We start from the raw sequence: 19,407 nt of genomic DNA on the forward strand, positions 1-19,407 counted from the left end.
AGTTTTTATTCAGAGAATTTCAAAATGATATAGAACAATTAAAGCTGAAAACTAAATTTAAATATCGTTTGATTTTGTCATTTAAATTGCTTGAGTTATTAAAAGTTAACTTACATGCATTTTATTTATTGCATTGTACACATATTTAGACATAAATGTAATGTACATATGTATACGTGTAATGTATGTACGCATGTACAATGTATGTACATACATTCATGTATTGTACGTGCATATATAGTACATATGGATATGCATACATGGAACATACGTGTATTGTACATGTGCGGATACATTCATTGCACATATATACATTGCACCATATGCATAGATAGGGATAGCATGCATGTACACATGTAAAATTTGTACGAAAGAATTATGCCCAATATATTTATGCACATACGTACTGTATATGTACACACATATGTACATTATATGAACATTATATGTTTATTTCATCATATGTACATTATATGAATATACATCTGTACGCTATATGTATATACATCTGTACGCTATAAGTATATACATCTGTACAATATATGCATCTCAAATGTGTGTATGTACGTACGTTATGCATGTCGAATACATGTATGAATATATGTGAAATATAAATACGCCCAATGTACGTACAATAGTTCACAAATGTATTATGCATATTTGGATACTTACATTGAGCATGAACATATTATGTACATGTACATAAATGCACTGGACATGCATATCATGCACATGTATACATACATATATTGTACATCCTACAGATATACCTATATTGTACATGCATACATATATTGTACCGTTCATAAATAAATTGCACATACATGCATGGGACATACATTGTACAGACAATGTATGTATGTTCGTACAAGCACAAGTACTTGTATATACATGCGTACATGAACATAAATATACATTTTACATACACAAATATTTTCATAAAATGCATATATTCATTGTGTATAAATGTACATGCCTACATTGTTTGCACATACAAACGTAATTATTATCTATATACATACGTACATATACTTTTTACCTACAATATAAGTGTATGTACATGTGTGTGATACTAAAATGTCTGAACATATGCATTAGATAAAATCATATGTACATACATTTCAGTTACATTCATTTGTACGTATACAAATACGTACAAAATGCAGTACATGTTAATACGTGCAAAATGTATCATTATAAAATACATTCTACTATCTACTGTAAAATATAATCATTTATAAGAATACAATAGTCTTGTAATCGTGTAATTAGATTACATGTAATCATAATTACATGTAATCAAATTACATGTAATCAAATTACATGTAATCATATATTTTGATTACTTGTAATCATAATTACTTGTAATCGTTTTTGTTGTGATTACTTGTAATCGCAATTACTTGTAATCATGATTACAAGTAATTGATTACTGTAATCAATATTGTAATCATGATTACAGCTGTAATCAAAATTTTTTGAAAATTGTAATCATGATTACAAGTAATTGATTACTGTAATCGACTATGTAATCATGATTACAGCTGTAATCAAACTTTGTAATCACGATTACAAGTAATTGATTACTGTAATCAATATTGTAATCATGATTACAGCTGTAATCAAAATTTTTGAAAATTGTAATCATGATTACAAGTAATTGATTACTGTAATCAACAAATGTAATCGATTACATTTTTGGCCAACTCTGCAAACGGCCCGAAAATAATTGGCAATCACGATTGCGAAAATTAGCTAAAAAGAAAATGGTTTTCCTACCAATTTTAAAATTTCAACTGTATACGAATTATTTAGAAATAGTGGTGGATAAGTAAGTAAGGTGGATAAGATCTAGTAAATTGAATTTATTAAACCAAGAATCACAATTGATAAACTACCACTTTAAAATATATATTTGCTGTCCGGAGCAAGTTGCATCTCTGTATACATACCAGAGGGATGCCGTAGGCGGCTAAAAATGGAAGAAACTAAATTTATTATTATTTATTTATTGTCTCTTTAATTATTCAATCGTGGCTACCACTTTTACCTACATTTCGAATAATTCATATGTAAGGCAAAAACTTTTTTAGATTTAGTAAACTGGAAAAAAAAGTATGCTTTAACCCCCTGGGGACGGTTGATTCAGAAAAGCATTCGTACAAAATCAGAATCAAGTTGTAATTAAATAAAAAATGGTAACTTAAATGTAGGCGTTGCTAATTTGACAGACTTACTTTGCCTTTACTTTAATTATTGTTTGTTTAATCATATATATATAATCAATGTTAATTGAAAGTATAACTAATTAGTTTTATTTTGAACAAAGTAATGGTGAATTAATTAAATCAAACAATTATAACTCCGCCCACAAATAAACTGCTAAAGAATTACTTTGATTACCAGTTTTATCTTTTTACCCTGATTGATACGGTTTTATGCTGGCACGTATTTGTGACAGTCGGTCCGAAAGGGTTAAAAATTATTGATTTTAGTATCTTTTAATAAAATTTAGATTTTTATTAGTCATTTCTTTTATTTTTAGCCTCCCGTGGCATACTACGATGAAAACCCGGAAGAACTAGCAGCCCCAAAATTTAAAGTGGTAGTGAAATAAAAATTTAGATTAAATTTAACTTGTTCTGTTGCTGTAACAATCTGTTTGCTTTAATTGCTTATAGTGGTGGTCAAAAGTATTGTAAAACAAACTTATTAAATCAAAATAAAACGCTAAAGCGTGAAATTCACAACCACTTTAAATAATGAAGAAAAATTTATAAAGCTTTGCTACCAACTGTTACGTTCATGGAAAAATATTGGTAGACTAGTAAATATTAAAGCTTTCAGAATTTTAAGTAATTTTGTTAATATTTTAAAAGCCTCATCACGAGAGAGTAGAACTCAACTAAGTTTATTAATTGGGCATTCCCCATTCATTATGAAATTACAAGCAATTTGTAAACTAAGTACGTTTCATATCAACTTTTGTATCATTTACATGCAGTAGTGTGGGGAAAAAACTTATAAATCAAATTTTCAAAAAGAATCGTACATTAAAACATTAATTTAGTTACCACTAGAGGTAATTTCCAGTAGAGAGTTGGCAACCCTATACTAAATTTGTTAGTTTTTTAAGATATGAATTTTGGTAATGTGTATTTCTACATGTGAAATATATATATAGCACACTTGTACTAGAAAACAGTGCTGACAGTGTTATTTTTTGCTGCGTAAAAATTTTTTTATAGTGATTTTTTTTCTTTAAATGTTGCAAAGCTTCTGAAATACTTTTGAACCGCAATACTAATGCTGGAAAAAAAACTGACGCCCAACGTGGGGCTCGAACCCACGACCCCGAGATTAAGAGTCTCGTGCTCTACCGACTGAGCTAGCCGGGCTGCACGGAATCTAATAAAATTTTGACTCTGATTCGTATTTTACGTTAATTGGAATTCAAAAGATAATAAGCAGGAAGTAAAAAGTCTAACATAATGTTATCATTCAAAAGATAAGAAACAGTAAGTAAAGCGTCTGAAATAATGTTATCATCTGTCATTCATATAAGTAATCGTCATTAAAAAAGAATTTCATACATTTGAAAAAGATTCTTTTTCTTAGATGAATTCCACTTTCTAAAATAATGTTATCATCTGACATCCATTTTTAATGAATTAGATTCTTTGAGAAAGATTCTTTTCTTAGATGAATTTCACTTTCTAAAATAATATTATCATCTGACATTCATTTTTAATGAATTAGATTCTTTGAAAAAGATTCTTTTTTCTTAGATGAATTCCACTTTCTAAAATAATGTTATCATCTGACATTCATATAAGTAAAAGAGTCATTTAAAAGAATTTCATACATTTGAAAAATATTCTTTTTCTTAGATAAATTCCCACTTTCTTTTTCTTCCAATCTATATTTTATTCTGACATAATGAAATAACTAATTCTAATAAAAATTCGTAGATACAAGTAGGTAAGAACTTTTATAACTTCGTTAGATATGCAATAAAATATTGCCTATAATAGTAGCTCTTCTTATATTCAGCCTTTAAGGACTCAGCAAGTTTTCAATGCACATGATTTAGACGGTATTCTTCCCTCAGTTATAGCGTCAAGGTTTATAGCGTTTGCGTCTCAATTAGGCAACGCTGTTTCCAATCCTGAGGGTAGCTGGTCGAATTAAATATTCTTTCTGGATCACAACTCAAAATATCCCCAACGGTGATGTTATTATCCTAAACAATAGGCTAACCGTAAGAGGTTTACCTCTGCATGTTATTTAAAGTTATTTGCATCGAACTGATGCAAGTTTCTTTTGCTCCTGGGTTTGTTTCAGAATTAGAGTATATAAAATTGATAGCAGCAAATTCGATGTGGAATGACTATCAGCATCGCAGGAATGTAGCTGCTTCGCAAAAGATTTTATTAGGTGCTAAAGAGATAATTTTTTTTCTCTTTCAAATGCTCGCCATCATAAACTTAAATGAATTAAGGGACACCTCACTACTTCATCTATAGTAGTGCCTGAGGGTAACTGAGAAAATGGCAGTAAGTGAAGCTTGACAAAGTGGCGTTTTCTAAGAACTTTTGTATTATTTATACGTACTGGAGGAAAAAAAGTAAAGTAGCAGAAACTTGAAATCAAATTTACGAAACCAAAAGTAAAAAAAAAGTAAAATAAATTTTGGTAACAATATAAAATTGCATATCATACGAAGCAAGTTGGAATCTCTGATGTTGGCGATCAAGTAAATAATACTGAGAACGTTTTTTTTTGTAGTCAAAATTAGTTAAACTCTTTCTTTTTGTAAGACCATAAACTTAAATATTAGGCCCTACCCGCTTCCAAAAATAAAAAATTTTTCAACATTTCACAAATTACAAGAATCAGTTCGTGTAGTTTTATCAGAAATAATTAAAGCAATAGTTATAAGAAATTATAGTAAATGCATAGCTGCCAATTCTTACACTTTACTAAGATGATTTTATGTTTGTAATAATTCTTTTTTGATTTATTTATTTTTGACTTAACATTTTCATTAAATTTACCCGGTTCCAAAAATAAAACATTTTTTAATATTCAATTTTTTTAATATATTTTTCATGTTGTTGGGGGCTATTTTTTGTTAGAATACACATAATCTAATCTAAGGTGGAAAAAGTATATATGTAGTAGTTTCAAATTTTAAATTGAAGGATAAAATCTGGTTTTTTTATTTTTTATTTTTTTTTTATTTAAACATTGGCAACACTTTATTAAATTTTTTAAATCCTGTAAGACCTGGATTAACATCAATACTACGTCAATCTTAGTTTAATGTCAAAATTAATTTTCATTAATTTTGATTACAATTTTATTATCAAGTTAGTTAAATAAATAAATAGAAACAGCACTCATAATTCGAAACAAATGATAGATAATATACGGTTAAAGTGCTATGATCGAGTACAAATTGTTCCAGATTATGATTCTTTTTTGCTTTTGACCTTTCCCACCCCCCCTCCTTATCCAAGGAGAGAAAAAAACCCAATGATAACTGCTATCTGCTGTCTTGGCGATTTTTCCCAAAAGAACAAATCCTTCTTTTCAAGTTGGCTGGTTCACCATCGTTGTCTTCTAACAGTGAGCGACGATGTGAAAGCCCCAGACATGATCGAATTCCTGGACCACCACTCCGGATAACTAATCTTTGGGAACTGGATCAGGTAATTAAGCGAGGTAGTAAATTACACTACAGGAAAGATCGCCAGATGTGTAGAGAGAGAGAGTGCTTATTTGATATATTCTGGAAAGAGAAAAGCTCTTGGGTGACAAAATTACCTTTGAGCACTCTATGGCTACTTTTGATCAAGATTTACGGTTATTTTATTGAGGTCTTATGTTTATAAGAATAGCCCTTTTTTTATTGTTTGGTGGTCGAAAGTGTCAGTTATAAGACAATTATATTTTTGTTCTTATTTAACCTATAGAGCCTCAAAGGCGAAAAATTAAATTTTCTTTATTTTCCTGACCCCGCCCCCTCCTAAATAAGAAATGAACCAAAAAATTTTAATAAGAATTTTGAATAAGATGTGAATTTTGAATCATTCGAAAGTCAATTCTTCTGTACATTGTTTCAAGATACCGATTTTTCATAATGCACTTGGAAGAAATTGAATAAATATTCCTTGCATTTTTAATATTTACTCGCCCATTTTATAATGCAGGGGTCTCCAACTTACATGAGGACTGGGGCCACAGTTAAAAACACAAATCAAATTGAGGCCAGCAACTTTTTCAATATTTTATGTAGGACTATTTCATGTTTGATGGAACACTAAATATTACTGTCAGATTTTTAAAAAGCTGCACAAAACAAAAGTATTGAATTACAAATTAAAATAAGAAGTAGATTTTAAAAAATATTTAATTGCATATTAAAAAGTTCTGGCTACAATAACTTTAATGTGCACCGATGTATTAAACAATTAATGTGCAACAGATGTCAAATTGTTAAGATATAAAAATTCAAAAAGGTTGGTATTAAAACTTACATAGTAGCACACAAAATGTTCAATGAGAAGATTGAGGTTTGTCTGCTGCAACCACCAGAGAATAGATATTTAAATTTTAAATTTAAAATTTACAAATGTGCGTGTAAATATTTTCGTCCAAAATGAGTGGTTTCAAAAAGTTAAATTGGAGAATTTTTTCGAGAAAATTTCTGATACATACATGCTAAATTATATTCACAAAATACAAGAAAATGAAATAAAAGAGAGCAACATACATGATTATTTTTGTATTTGAATAAATATTTTCTAGGATGCAAAACATGAGAAATTATTTTTTTTGCACCGTTGGTATGATAAATTTCACAGAAACGAAGAAATTAGGTTTTTATTAATGACATCATTAGATTTGGATCATTAGAAGGTCAACTCTTGCTTACATTGTTTTAAGATAGCGATTTTTCATAAGAAAGAAATTGAATAAAGTAAGAAATTGATCAAAAATTCTTAATGTAAGAAATAGAAAAAAAAATTCCTTACATTTTTAATATATTTAAAAAAAATTTTTTTTTTAATAACGGCAGGCACTGAACTTTCGTTCTTTGCCATAGAAGATGCCGGAAGTGTTGCTCATTTATCGTTACCCAGTGGGCACCTGTGAACCTAAGTCACGCAGGCGAGCAACGTTACCCACGCCACACTGCCACAAATACCCGTTCATAGGGTGGGCCACATGGGAAGAGGGGGAGAAAAACAATACAATTAGCGAAAGAAACTGAATTCTTTTTTAAAGTATAAAAATACTTAGAGAATAAAAATCAAAATTGGTTTAGAATCTTTTGAGTTTGGTCTTTATTATGAAGTAAAAATTGAAAGACGCAAATTTTGGTTACAAAACGTGAAGTTACCCCTAAATATTAATATGCGTGATTAAATTTAAGACTTTTCATGGTTTTAGCTGCCACTCTCTGCAGCTTTTAAATTACCATGTCACAAAATTTTAATTCCATAAAAAATGTTTATTCTTTAAATGAACAATTGTCATCCTCGATTTTGATGTCGAACTGATTTTTAAGTCTTTGTATAATAGTTACACATACTTTGAAAACAAAATAAAAAATTTTAATGTAGGTTTTATATTTTTATTCTCTCAATGATATATCACGGAAAAGTTAAGTTATATTTTTAAAGTTTAGTTTATTCGAAATTCATCATTTTTGAAATGCAATTTTTAAAACTAAAATCTATGATAAATTATCACCAGATAAACTCTTTTACATTGTTGAGTTTCTGTCAGTTATTGAGTTTATTATTTCTATTTTATGATAATAGTTTCCTTACTATTTTTTACCCCCTGCTCAATGATAAATTATTTGTTTAGCATTTCGAATTTAATGGTTTTCCAAAAGAGCAACAAAGCAGAAGATTTTCAGAAGAATTTTTGAAACTATGCATTCCGTTTCTAAAAGTGACTTCAGCTTATAAGAATATTTAATTTTCTTTTCAAGAATATTTAATTTTCTTTTCAAGAATATTTAATTTTCTTTTCACATATATGTAACAAAATAAAAGTTGTGTTAGTTCCGGAATTGTTCTAATGTAGATGCAAGGTAATGGCACAAATATATATTATCACATTTCTTTTACATTTGTTATATCTTATGCAATAACAAGCAGTAATTAAAATGAACTATAAATTAGTTCTAGAATATTTGTAAAGCTTACTTTATATAGTGATGAATTTTAATTTTCTAAGTGCCGTAAGACATTATTCATGCATTAATTAATTTCATATTATGCTTAAAAGAAAAATAATTATTACGGTTAAAATAATAATTATTATGCAATTTTGGCAAAATTATGAAAAATATCCATTCAAGCCTTCCTAAGATTACGATAATAACCAAAACATAATAATAACCAAAGAAAAAGCTTAGAAAATGAACAAAATCATTGTAACAAAATAGGTAAAAATGGAGAATGTATACTAGAGTTAAAAATAAATATAGGGCAATTCCACGGAAGTGTCAACTTTTAAGTGAAATTTTTTTTTTATGAATTGCATATTTTAATTTTAAAAATATGTTCAAAAATAGCCAAAGTCTACATATTGCCGTTTCATTTTTGATAATTTTAAATTTTTTGAATCTGGCAGTATTCTAAAGTAATCACATGGCTGACAAGTGAATTGTTCACATTTGTGCTCAAATTGTTTTCTTGAAAAATACTTATAAAATAAAAGAAATGTATCTTTCTTTTGCAATATTTTGATAAAAATATGCATATAGAACAAAATTTAAACATTTTAAGTTTAATATAAAAAAATAAAAGTAACTTCTTTTACGTCATTCCGTCACATGTCTTAATAATGCATAAATTTCCTGAGAACGAAGATAAGATGTGACATTGGCAAGTTAGATATAAAACCTCTTCAGAGACAACCTAATTTTCAAACTGTTGAAATTTTTACTAATTCTTACATAAATATTAATCCTGTTTATCTGTTACATTCTGTTTATCATTCACATATTAATAAAACATCTTTTAAATGAAGGCTTTCTTCTACTAAACTTTTTGTCATTCCGTCACGGTCATTCCGTCACAGCAAATAGATGTTAATAACTGCTAGCCAACCTGAGGTAAATTTTCCAAATTCACATTTTACATTGCTTACACATTATACTAAAAGTATAAAATAGTTCAGAAAAATAATAGCTGCAAAATTCGCAGAAACTACCAGTTCTAAGCGGCATGCCAAAAGCTTGGTTGCCAAAATGTCATTCCGTCACGCAAATAAAAAGTTCGTAAAATTAAAAGTAAAAAAGATAGAAAATCCTGTTTTTTTTAGTTTATGAAGAGCATTATGCCAATAATAATGATATGCATGAGAAAAAAAATATTTTATTTGAAATTAGATACATAGAAACTTCAATTAATTGTTATTTTGCAAGTCAAAATGTCATTCCGTCACATATGGAATTGCCCTATAGATTGAATCAATGAGCAACGTATTTCTGTTCGATTTCAGTTGATTAATTCTGTTATCGAAGCATTATTATTAGATATGAATACGTTACCAGCATTAATTATTAAGCATCAATAAAACTAAAATATTATCTAGCAATTAATAAATTAGCAAACATAGTTAAAACAGTGGGAAAATGTTTATTTACATGAAACTGTTTTCTTTAAACCATTCATTCCTGTCCCATTTATAGTTCAGTTTGTCTCAACTTAAAAATATAAACAAAATAAATATTTGCAATGTTAATCATAATTAAACCTAAAACACAGATTATTTTACTAGTGTGTGGTTATTACTTTAATAAATTAATTTTTTTTTAATGGAACATGAATAAAAATGCAGTATTTTTAAGGGATGGCAGAGGTGACTTAGGGAGAATACTGGAAAAACGCTTAGGGGGAATACTGGGATAGTTTTAAGGTCAGTATTGAAACATTTGTACATATAGGAAATATTGAGCGATGGCTCAAAGGATAGAGCGTTCGCCTTCCAGTGAGTTAAACCGGGTTCGAATCCCGACGATGGCTGGTCGATACGAATTCCGCATCCGGCTCGCACCGACCACAGTGCTGACGTAAAATATCCTCAGTGGTAGACGGATCATGGGTTAGTGTCCCCTTGTTGTCAGGCTAACCGTGTGAGGATTTCGTTGTTTTCTCTCTCCATGTAACGACATGCGGGTTAGCTCCACCAAAAAGTCCTCCATGAAGGTAAATTTCTCCCACTACTTGATCCGGTAGTTCCCTTGTCTTCTGGATTGGGTTCAAAATTACAAGGCTACGTAGTTGAACATTAGTAGTCGTAAACCCAAGAATTAGGTCGACTTTTCAACGACGGTTATAAAATAAAAATAGGAAATGTTTTATGGTAGACACAAGCGTTTTAATTTTGTAAAATAAATGCAAAGAATGAACTAATTTAGTTGTTACTTTTTATCATTTTGAAATTAAGATAAGCCCCAAATCAGAAACATTGCTGATGTCTTACGGGTGAAAGTATATCCCAAACCTTGAAAAATAAACAGTTTTTCTTGGTGCGTAGCGTTTTTAAGAAGTGCTTAAAGGTGCTTAATTTCGATTTTCGTTTTTTTAAAAGCCCTTAAAGGTGCTTTTTTCATTGGATGCTTTTAAAAAGTGCTTAATTTTCCATTTTTGGAAAGGAGACTTTTTTTTCTTTACCATATCTATTTTCACCATGTATTATGCAAAAGCGTGCTTTTCACATTGTTCTATTCAACGTTTTCACATTATATTCAATCAAAATCCCTATCGGCTTACCGTCGGTTGGTCGTGTATGGAAGTGCTAATTGTTTCACATGCTTGATGAAATACTTACCGAGTCCGTGCTTACTGAGCTGGGTTCGATGAGATTCTTGCTCTCTCATGTGCAACTCTGATGCATTTTGCAAGATATTCTCAATTTCAGGCTTCATTTTCCACCCTCTGATATCGAACCGAAAAATGTCTTGATTATTTTATAATAGCTAATACAGTAAAAAAAAAGAGTTCTTTGTCAGAAACTAGTTATTTTATCATGATCATGTAAAGTCTTTGAAAATTATTTTGCATTTTGTCAATGTATATAGTGCTTAAAAATATTTTTTGATTGCTTGAAAAGCACTTAAAAGGTGCTTATTTTTTCTTGAAAGATTTGACTACGCACCCTGTTAGATGTCCGAAGAGGTGGGTAAAAGAGATGACCTATTTCGTCTTTGCTGGCTAAGAACTTGGGGAAATGAGACAGTGCGAATCTTTGGCAAAAAAGTTTGGCGACTCCATGGCTAGTTCAAAGTTTTCTCATAACTAATGAACTAATATTTTTTAAAAGAAGTTCCTGGTAGCATCATTTAAAAGTCTTTTAAGCATATTCTTCTTTTTTTCTTCTGGTTCTCAAATTAGCCATTCAAATACTTCAGAACTGAAGGAACGTGAGAACTAAGAACAATTCTTTTCAAGCTAAAAATGGAACAATCGTTCTAAAATATCTTGAGCTGTATGTCAGCAAAGAAAATCTTTTAAAATCTCGTTCATTAAGAAGGGTGGACTGGAAGAAAAAAATGATCATTCTCAAGTTCTCATTATGATCGGCGGTTCTTGACTTCCATATGCAACGCCGAAAGGTTATTATCGTCAGGCGCCATTTCTTCTTCTTTTTTTTTTTTTTGCAAATCTCGGCTGCCTTCTCAGATAAAGTGAAATGACACATTAATTTTTCGTGGGGGAAAAATGAAAGTTGATTAAAATTTCACCTGACTCTACTTATGAAGTTCTTAAACGATGTTCTTGTTCATTATCTTTGATTCTGATGAAAGTTCTTTGAAGAAGTGATCTATAAGTTTAGGAGAGAATGGAATGAAAATTGCCTTTTCGCTCACGAAGACCGTTGAAAACGGAAACATTTCCGGAAAGAGCTGTGTGCGTTAATGGAGTTTTCTTAAAATTTCAGCTGTCAGACAATGTTTGATACGAAGGAAAATCTTCTGGATTGGCAGATGTAATATTTCAGAGGAACTGATGTATTTATTCTATTTTATAACCGTCGTTGAACAGCAGGCCCAAATTTTGGGTTTAAGACTACTAATGTTATACTCCGGAGCCTTGTAATTTTGAACCCAATCCAGAAGACAAGGGAACTCCTGGATCAAGTATTGGGAGAGATTTGCCTCAGTAGAGGACTTTTTCATTCACCAACCCGCATTTGCGTTACATGGAGAGGAAAACCACGAAAACCTTCCACGGTTAGCCTGCTGGCAAGGGGACTCCAATGATCCGTCTGCCACTGAGGATATTTTAAGTCAACACTGCAGTCGGTGTGAGCCGAGTGCGGAATTCGAATCGACCAGCTATCGCTGGGATCGAACCCGGGTCACTTCATTGGAGGGCGAATGCTCTTTCTCTGGAGCCATCATGTCTCTGATGTATTAATTGCAGGCTAATGAAAAAAACTCTGGCCGGAAGCTGATTGGATTAAGTATAGCTTAATTAGGAAAATCGTCAGTATTTTCGAATCTGGCAGGAAATTTTTGCGCTTATAACAATCGACCTGTATATGTCTTAAGGATAAGTATAAAACTCAATCAGATTGAACTCAGTCAGATTGTATACTCAATCAGATTGAATTTCTTTGGGGTTGTTGCAATAAACCTTTAATGTGGCTATTCACAATAAGCCATCAATAATTAAACCATCATATTAGATAAAATGAGTTCCGTCAATTGTAACTGGTAAAACGAAGGTTAGAATCAGCATGATGTTTATTACCCATTGGTAAAATGGGTCTTGTTTTGGGTTTGATGGCATACGCACTTTATTTGGAAGTCATCACACTTTTTAACTGTGTTCTAAGGCTCTCTAATTCAGGGGCTCTACTGTGTTCAAGAGTAATAGTAAACAGTGCGCTTGCGTCGTCATTGCATGCGTTGCTATGGCGACAGCTGCTGCTTGATATTTTTTTTAGAATTCTTTTTTTAACTTTTATTTTTATTATGCATTAAGTTGGTGAGTTTTATAATATTTATACTATTATATATGGCATAAAATATATTTTATAATAATTAATGTATGTATAGATTTAAAATGGAAAGCTTTATTGTCATTACAAAATTGATGGTTGCAATTTTCTTTTTAAAATTCCTGTTTAATTTACGGTAAATATAAATGTTTTTCAGTAAACTTTGCAATATTACAATATAATAACTTTGGTAATATTGCGAAAAGTTAATTTCTCATTATGTCTTACGCTTTAGTTTTCATTATTTTATTTCACATGTTTGATTAAAAAAAATCATTTGATAAAAGTAAACTTAACTTCATTTATTGTTTAATAATTGTAAATGATTAAAAAATTATTATAAATCATAATATTCAAATTACGTTTCGGAGAGCTGTAAAGATTTGTCATACGCAGTCAGTGATAAATTAATTATTTTTTTATTCGTGGTAATAGGTATTACTGGTAGCTTGGAAAGCATTCTGTATTAAATATTATTTTTTTCAAATTTAATTGTTTTATAAACTGCATCTTTTTTAAAATTATAATCAAAAGAAATATTACTTTTAAATTTAAGTGGAACCTAGCATAAGAAAATACCCAGCTAATTTATATGTTACCGGCAAAGTATGAAACGCCGGCATTCTATAAAATGCCTAAGCATTGTATACAATGCCGGATGTTTTTAGGCAAGGCATGAAATATAAGAAGTATTACATACCTTCCCTAGGTATTGTATATAATGCCTAGGCATTCTATAGAATGTCAAATGCTATTTAGATAAAGTATGAAAAAAACTTCCTGGTGAGGTTATGTAAATGATGTGCATTTATCAAAAATAAAAATTTTATTCTGAAAAAATAATGAGAGTGCCATTAAAAAAAATTTATTCAAAATGCGTAAAGACTAATGAAAGCTGTACAAAACATAATTTATGCCTTTTTTTATTAAGGGAAACAAAATTTTCGTATAAAAAATTCACATTTAAGTCACAATTATTTTCGGTTTAGAAACAAATATTGCACAAAATATCCATTTCATCACCTTTATTAGCATGGCCACAAAAGATTTTATACTTTGCCGGTTTCTCACTTGGCATTCTATAGAATGCCTAGGAAATGTGTGAAATATAAATCATTTCATACATTGCCGGCTAGTTTTAGGCATTATATGCAATGCCTAGGCATTCTATAGAATGCCGGATTTCAAACTTTACCGGTAACATATAGGGGAGAGTCGGGTAGCCCCGCTCACTTAATTTTGTATTGCTTATATTTCTGTATAATATTGAGTAATAATCAACATTTTTGTATGTTTCTATTGTTTTATCATCTAATTAAATAATGCAAAAAGAATAAACCAAAAAAAAAAGAATAGTTCAACTTAAAAAAAATAGAAATTTAAAAAAAACATGTTTTTCAGCTCTTTTCAAAATGTGTCGGGTATCATGTGTTTTTATGTGTTTTAAATGTGTTTTTATCACAAAATTATTTTATTTATTACATATTTATATACTTTTAGTGAATTCTATCATTTAATAACAACAAATGTCATACTTTTTATCATTATTGATGTATATTAATATATTATAATATTAATATATATATTTATATTAAATATTTAACGAAAATAATTTAATTTAAGTAACAATAATTAATAACACTAGTTGTTTTTCAATATAAGCTTACTTGGTTGATCTCTTCTTATGAACTTAATATAAAATACTTCTTATAAAATTACTAATTCACTTTGCATTTTGATTGTATTCAAATGCTTCTGTAGATTGATTCGTTCACAAATAAGTGAAAATAAATAAGTAAGCAAATAGCTTATCATAATATTTATGATTTCTTGATATTAAATTTAATTTGGATATATCAATTACATTTTAAAAATATTTAATTTTTCATTTTTAAATATATAAATTTATGTTTTATATAATATTAAAACATATATTTGTTGTTAAAAATGCATATAACATTCAAATTTGAAGCAACAAAATAATAATCTTTGCAACCATACATTTATCCGAGAAATAAAATTGGGCGGTGATACCCGACATTTACGTGAGCGGGGCTACCCGAAATCCAATTTTTTTGTAAATTTGTAATTACTCGAACAATTTTTTGCATACAAACTTCTTTCTTTGTGCAAATTAAACTTAAGACTACATACTTTAATGCTGTATGTATAGAAAAAAAATATTTTTTTAGTATTAAACTGAAGTTTAATCGAAACATTCAACCAATTTTTCTTAATTTCATGACTACTGTATTCAACATATTTTCAAAACTATTATTTACCATGTTACCAGCTGCATAAATACTTGAAACTTTGAAAATAATCTTTTTTTAATATAACAATTAATGTCCGATGGCCCATTGACTTGAAAAAATATTCTATACATATGAAATTGACAGTGGGCGGGGGTACCCGTTATGTGGGGCTACCCGACTCTCCCCTACATCAATAAACTTCCACTCGCTTATGCTCGCTTCCATTTGCAATATAAAAAAAATCTGGTGTGAATAGGTATAAAGGTGTTTGAACCTCAAAGGGTTAAAAAGAACGCTAGAAATTCGCGAATTTAAAAGGCGAACAATTTGAGAACAGAGTAAAGTTGATGAAAATAAAGAATAAAAAAACTCGAGGGAAATTTTAAGATCACATTTCCCGACTGAGTGACAAAATAAATTTATCCGCTTTGTTAAATAAATCCAATGGACTTCTCTTCGGATTTACGTCTCAAGCTTTCTACCCTTCAAGGTGATTTAAATTTCTGAACAGTTTAAGGATTTGTCTCTTTCCCCAAAAGGATTTAGTATGAAAAGTAAATGAGATTTTTGAAGAAGAGAATTATCATAATTTATCAACGACGCATAAGGCTATGACGTTTCCCCGTATGTGTGGAAGGATTTAAGGTGAAACCGACAAACTGAAAAGAGTTTATTTCCTTCAGAATTATTCCATAGTTGCAGTTCAGATACCTGCCAATTTATTATATAGTCGTTTAAATTGAAAAATTAAATTGAGATGAAGGAAGAAAATAAAGTTTATACTTTTTTTTTGTGTGGGAAATATTAAAAAAAAATGTTTTGTATTTTTACCGTTACAGAAATAACAACCTGCTTCGTTTTGTCCGTATTTTAGTAGTTAATGTTTTTAAATTTGATTCTTGATTTAATAAATTTGGTGATGGATTGATCGTAAAGACACGGTTCCCAGTAGAACACCGAAGTCAAGCATCACTGACTGCGGTCAGTAAGCGGGAGGGTGACCATTTTGATCAGCCTATGTAGGGACCGCGGAATCGGACCTCGTTAAATTGTTCTACCTTAAAGTGCTCGACTTTGAGCGCAGGTCGTCGGGATACCTAAGCAGAAGAGCCATCCCCTCTACAGAGGATCAAAATTGTGATGGCATGTCTTCAGATCATCCTCAGGGATATTTCTCAGACCATCGCCAATAGCCCATTGTGCACCTCTAGTGCGACGTAAATAAAGTACCTACCATACCATACCTGATTATTCTTGAGTAACACTAAACATTGCGCATGCGTTGCTATAGCGATCGCTGCTGTTTGATAATTTTTTTAAGAATTTATTTTCTCATTTTAAGTTTTATTATGCGTTTAATTGGTGAGTTTATTTTTGAGATATGGGAGAATTTGCAGCTCATCACATATCTACCAATTTATTATATTGCAAATTAAATTAAAAAATTAAAATGAAATGTAAGAAGAAAGTAAAATTTGGATTTTTTTTGTGAGAAATAGTAAAATAAAAATGTTTCACATTTTTACCATTACAGAAATGACAACTTGCTCCGCTTTGTTAGGATTTTAGTAGTTAATGTTTTTATATTTGATTCTTCATTTAATAAATTTGATTAAAAGTGATTATTCAAGAGTAACAGCAAACAGTGCGCATGCGTCGTCATTGTGTGCGTTGCTAGGGTGACCGCTTCTGTTTGATAATTATTTTATAATTTTTTTTTTCAATTTAAATTTTATTGAATTGGTGAGTTTTATTTTTGAGATATGGGGCCAGAGCGTTCCTATAAAATGCTTTTCGAGTTGTGAATAAAATAGAATTTAATCATTTGAACTATGTTTTTGTTTTGCTTGTTTTAATTAAGAATCAGAAATTCTAACCTACAGTTCATGTGTGCAAGAGCAACAGTAAACAGTGAGCATGCGTAGTCAGTGATTTTGCCTAAAATTACATGCAAATAATTAAATGTAAAATGCCTCTCAGTTCAAGTTATTTCTTTCTTGATAAGATCTATTTTCAGAATTATTTACACTTTCTTAAAATTGAATGACTAGTTTTTTACCACTTTATAAAACCGTTTCCGCAAACGGAGCAGTTAGCATCTTAGCAATAATTTATTAAGTTATTTTTCGAATGGACAGAAATTCACCTTTATTTAATTCAGATAAAAAGTTGCAAGACAACAATAACAGAACAAATATTTCACAGAAACAGAAATAATAATAAATAAGATAAGCAAAATAAGAAAACTTTAAATAATTTAAAAAAGAAAAAAAAAGGGAAAAAATTGTGATCGATTTATTACGTTCACTGATTACCCATTGGTCAAATCTTTTTTTTTTCTTGTCTAATTCCGTTAAACGCGACAACATTTCAAATCATGGGTTGCAAAAACTGTCTCAATGGATGTTTGTCGTCGGATTGGTTTTCAGATCCTGGCTATATACGTGTTTCAAGACGTCACAAAATACTTTTCTTTCTTCAGCATTGATATTTGTGTTGAAATCACCGTCAAGACAGTCATTATACGTTAATAATAAAAAGAATATAAAAATACTTTAAATTATTATTATGTAAATACATTAAAAATGCCTGCTAGTGAAAAGAAAAAGAAAAACAGCAGCGGTCGCCATAGCAACGCATGCAATGACGACGCATGCGCTCTGTTTACTAATATTCTTGAACACAGTTGAAAAGTGTGATGGCGTCCAAATAAGGATCGCACGCCATTAAACCCAAAACAGCACCCATTTTGCCAATGGATAATAAGAATAGAGTATCCGCAACCTCAGTGATGCCAACTTGTTCCGGGTTGGGAGAAATTGTTTTGTTAAGTTGTAGCAAAATAATATTTGATTTCTGATTCAGTAAATTTAAATAATAGAAAAACATCTTGCCTATCATTACACTTAATTTTAACATACACGTAAAATGCCACCTTTTTTCAGAAATTTTGAGAAGAGACTTTTAAAAAATCATAAAAATTTTAGAGAATGCTGATAATTTTAGTGCCCCAATCCATTATCACTTTATAAATTGTTCTGTTGAAAGCGGAACAGTTGACATCATCATCACCGAAATTTATCGGGGCGCCTGAGGCCGTTGGCGGCCCTTTTCCCATCTACCATGAAATTTTATCTTTAAGGAGACTCTTACTGGTAATTGGAATGCAAATTGGGGCGAAACGAAAATTAAATATTTTGTATTCTATAACAAAATTGGAAAAGTTCATACTGTTGTAAACAAAAGATCGCCGAAAACTCCTAAGGGCTTTATTTAAATTTTGGAATTATGCTGGTTCGTTTTAATTTCTAAATATATTTTATTTAGTTTATAAATATATTTTGGTAACAGTAATTGGAAAAAAAAATTATAGAGCTGCCAACTACAACGCTTTTTGCAAAATATTTTGTAGAGAGGCAGACAATCATAAGCTGAAGTTATTAGAATTTTGGCCGACCAGTTTTCCAAAAGCTTCGCTCCCAGAAGATCGGAATAAAGTGATTTTTAATATGAACTTTTGAATTCCTCCTATGAAGTGGTAAAAAGATGACTTTCACTCAAATTTACTGAAAGAATCATCAATTAAATAATTAATTAAAAGATATTTAAAGAATCATATATTAAAGATAAACATCGGTACCACTAGTAGAAATTTTTTCAAAAAAACGTAGAAATTTGGCAGCCTCGAAATTATATCTTAACCATTTAAACGCTAATGTTCATTTTTGAACTTGTTTCTTTTCATCAAAGATATAGATTAGAATTCTAACTATTTCATCGTCAGCATTTATCTTGGATAAGAAATTTACAAAATAAATGCATTAAAAACTACAAAATACATTAACAATAACAAAATCTGTATAGCATTATAAAATCACGTTTTTTCATACTTTGAATCCCAAATGGAAAGTAAAGAAATAAATAAGCTTTATTTCGTTTATTATGTTATACTTCATTTACTTATTATTTTATACTTCATTTACTTATTATATTATACTTCATGAAATTATTATCTTATATTTCATTTAATCATCATTGTACTACCACTTTTTGCATAAAAATGCCCTTCTTTCATTACTAGGGGAGAGGGGGGTCAATCGTAACATTTTTTACTTAA

At 29.8% G+C, this 19,407-nt stretch overlaps 1 protein-coding gene and 1 non-coding gene across 2 annotated transcripts in view; both read right to left on the reverse strand.

Moving 5' to 3' along the window:
- The window catches only part of LOC107437959 (potassium voltage-gated channel protein Shaw-like), a 206,385-nt gene that overhangs the window by 34,730 nt on the left and 152,248 nt on the right, over positions 1 to 19,407 (reverse strand). The gene's annotated exons all lie outside the window — the stretch shown is intronic.
- Positions 3,326 to 3,398, reverse strand: TRNAK-CUU (transfer RNA lysine (anticodon CUU)). Its single transcript has one exon. It is a non-coding gene; the product is annotated as a tRNA-Lys (tRNA).

Source organism: Parasteatoda tepidariorum, chromosome 5 (genome assembly GCF_982258835.1).
Source record: "Parasteatoda tepidariorum strain Cologne lab strain chromosome 5, Ptep-v5.0, whole genome shotgun sequence".
Taxonomy (NCBI): Eukaryota; Metazoa; Arthropoda; class Arachnida; order Araneae; family Theridiidae; genus Parasteatoda; species Parasteatoda tepidariorum.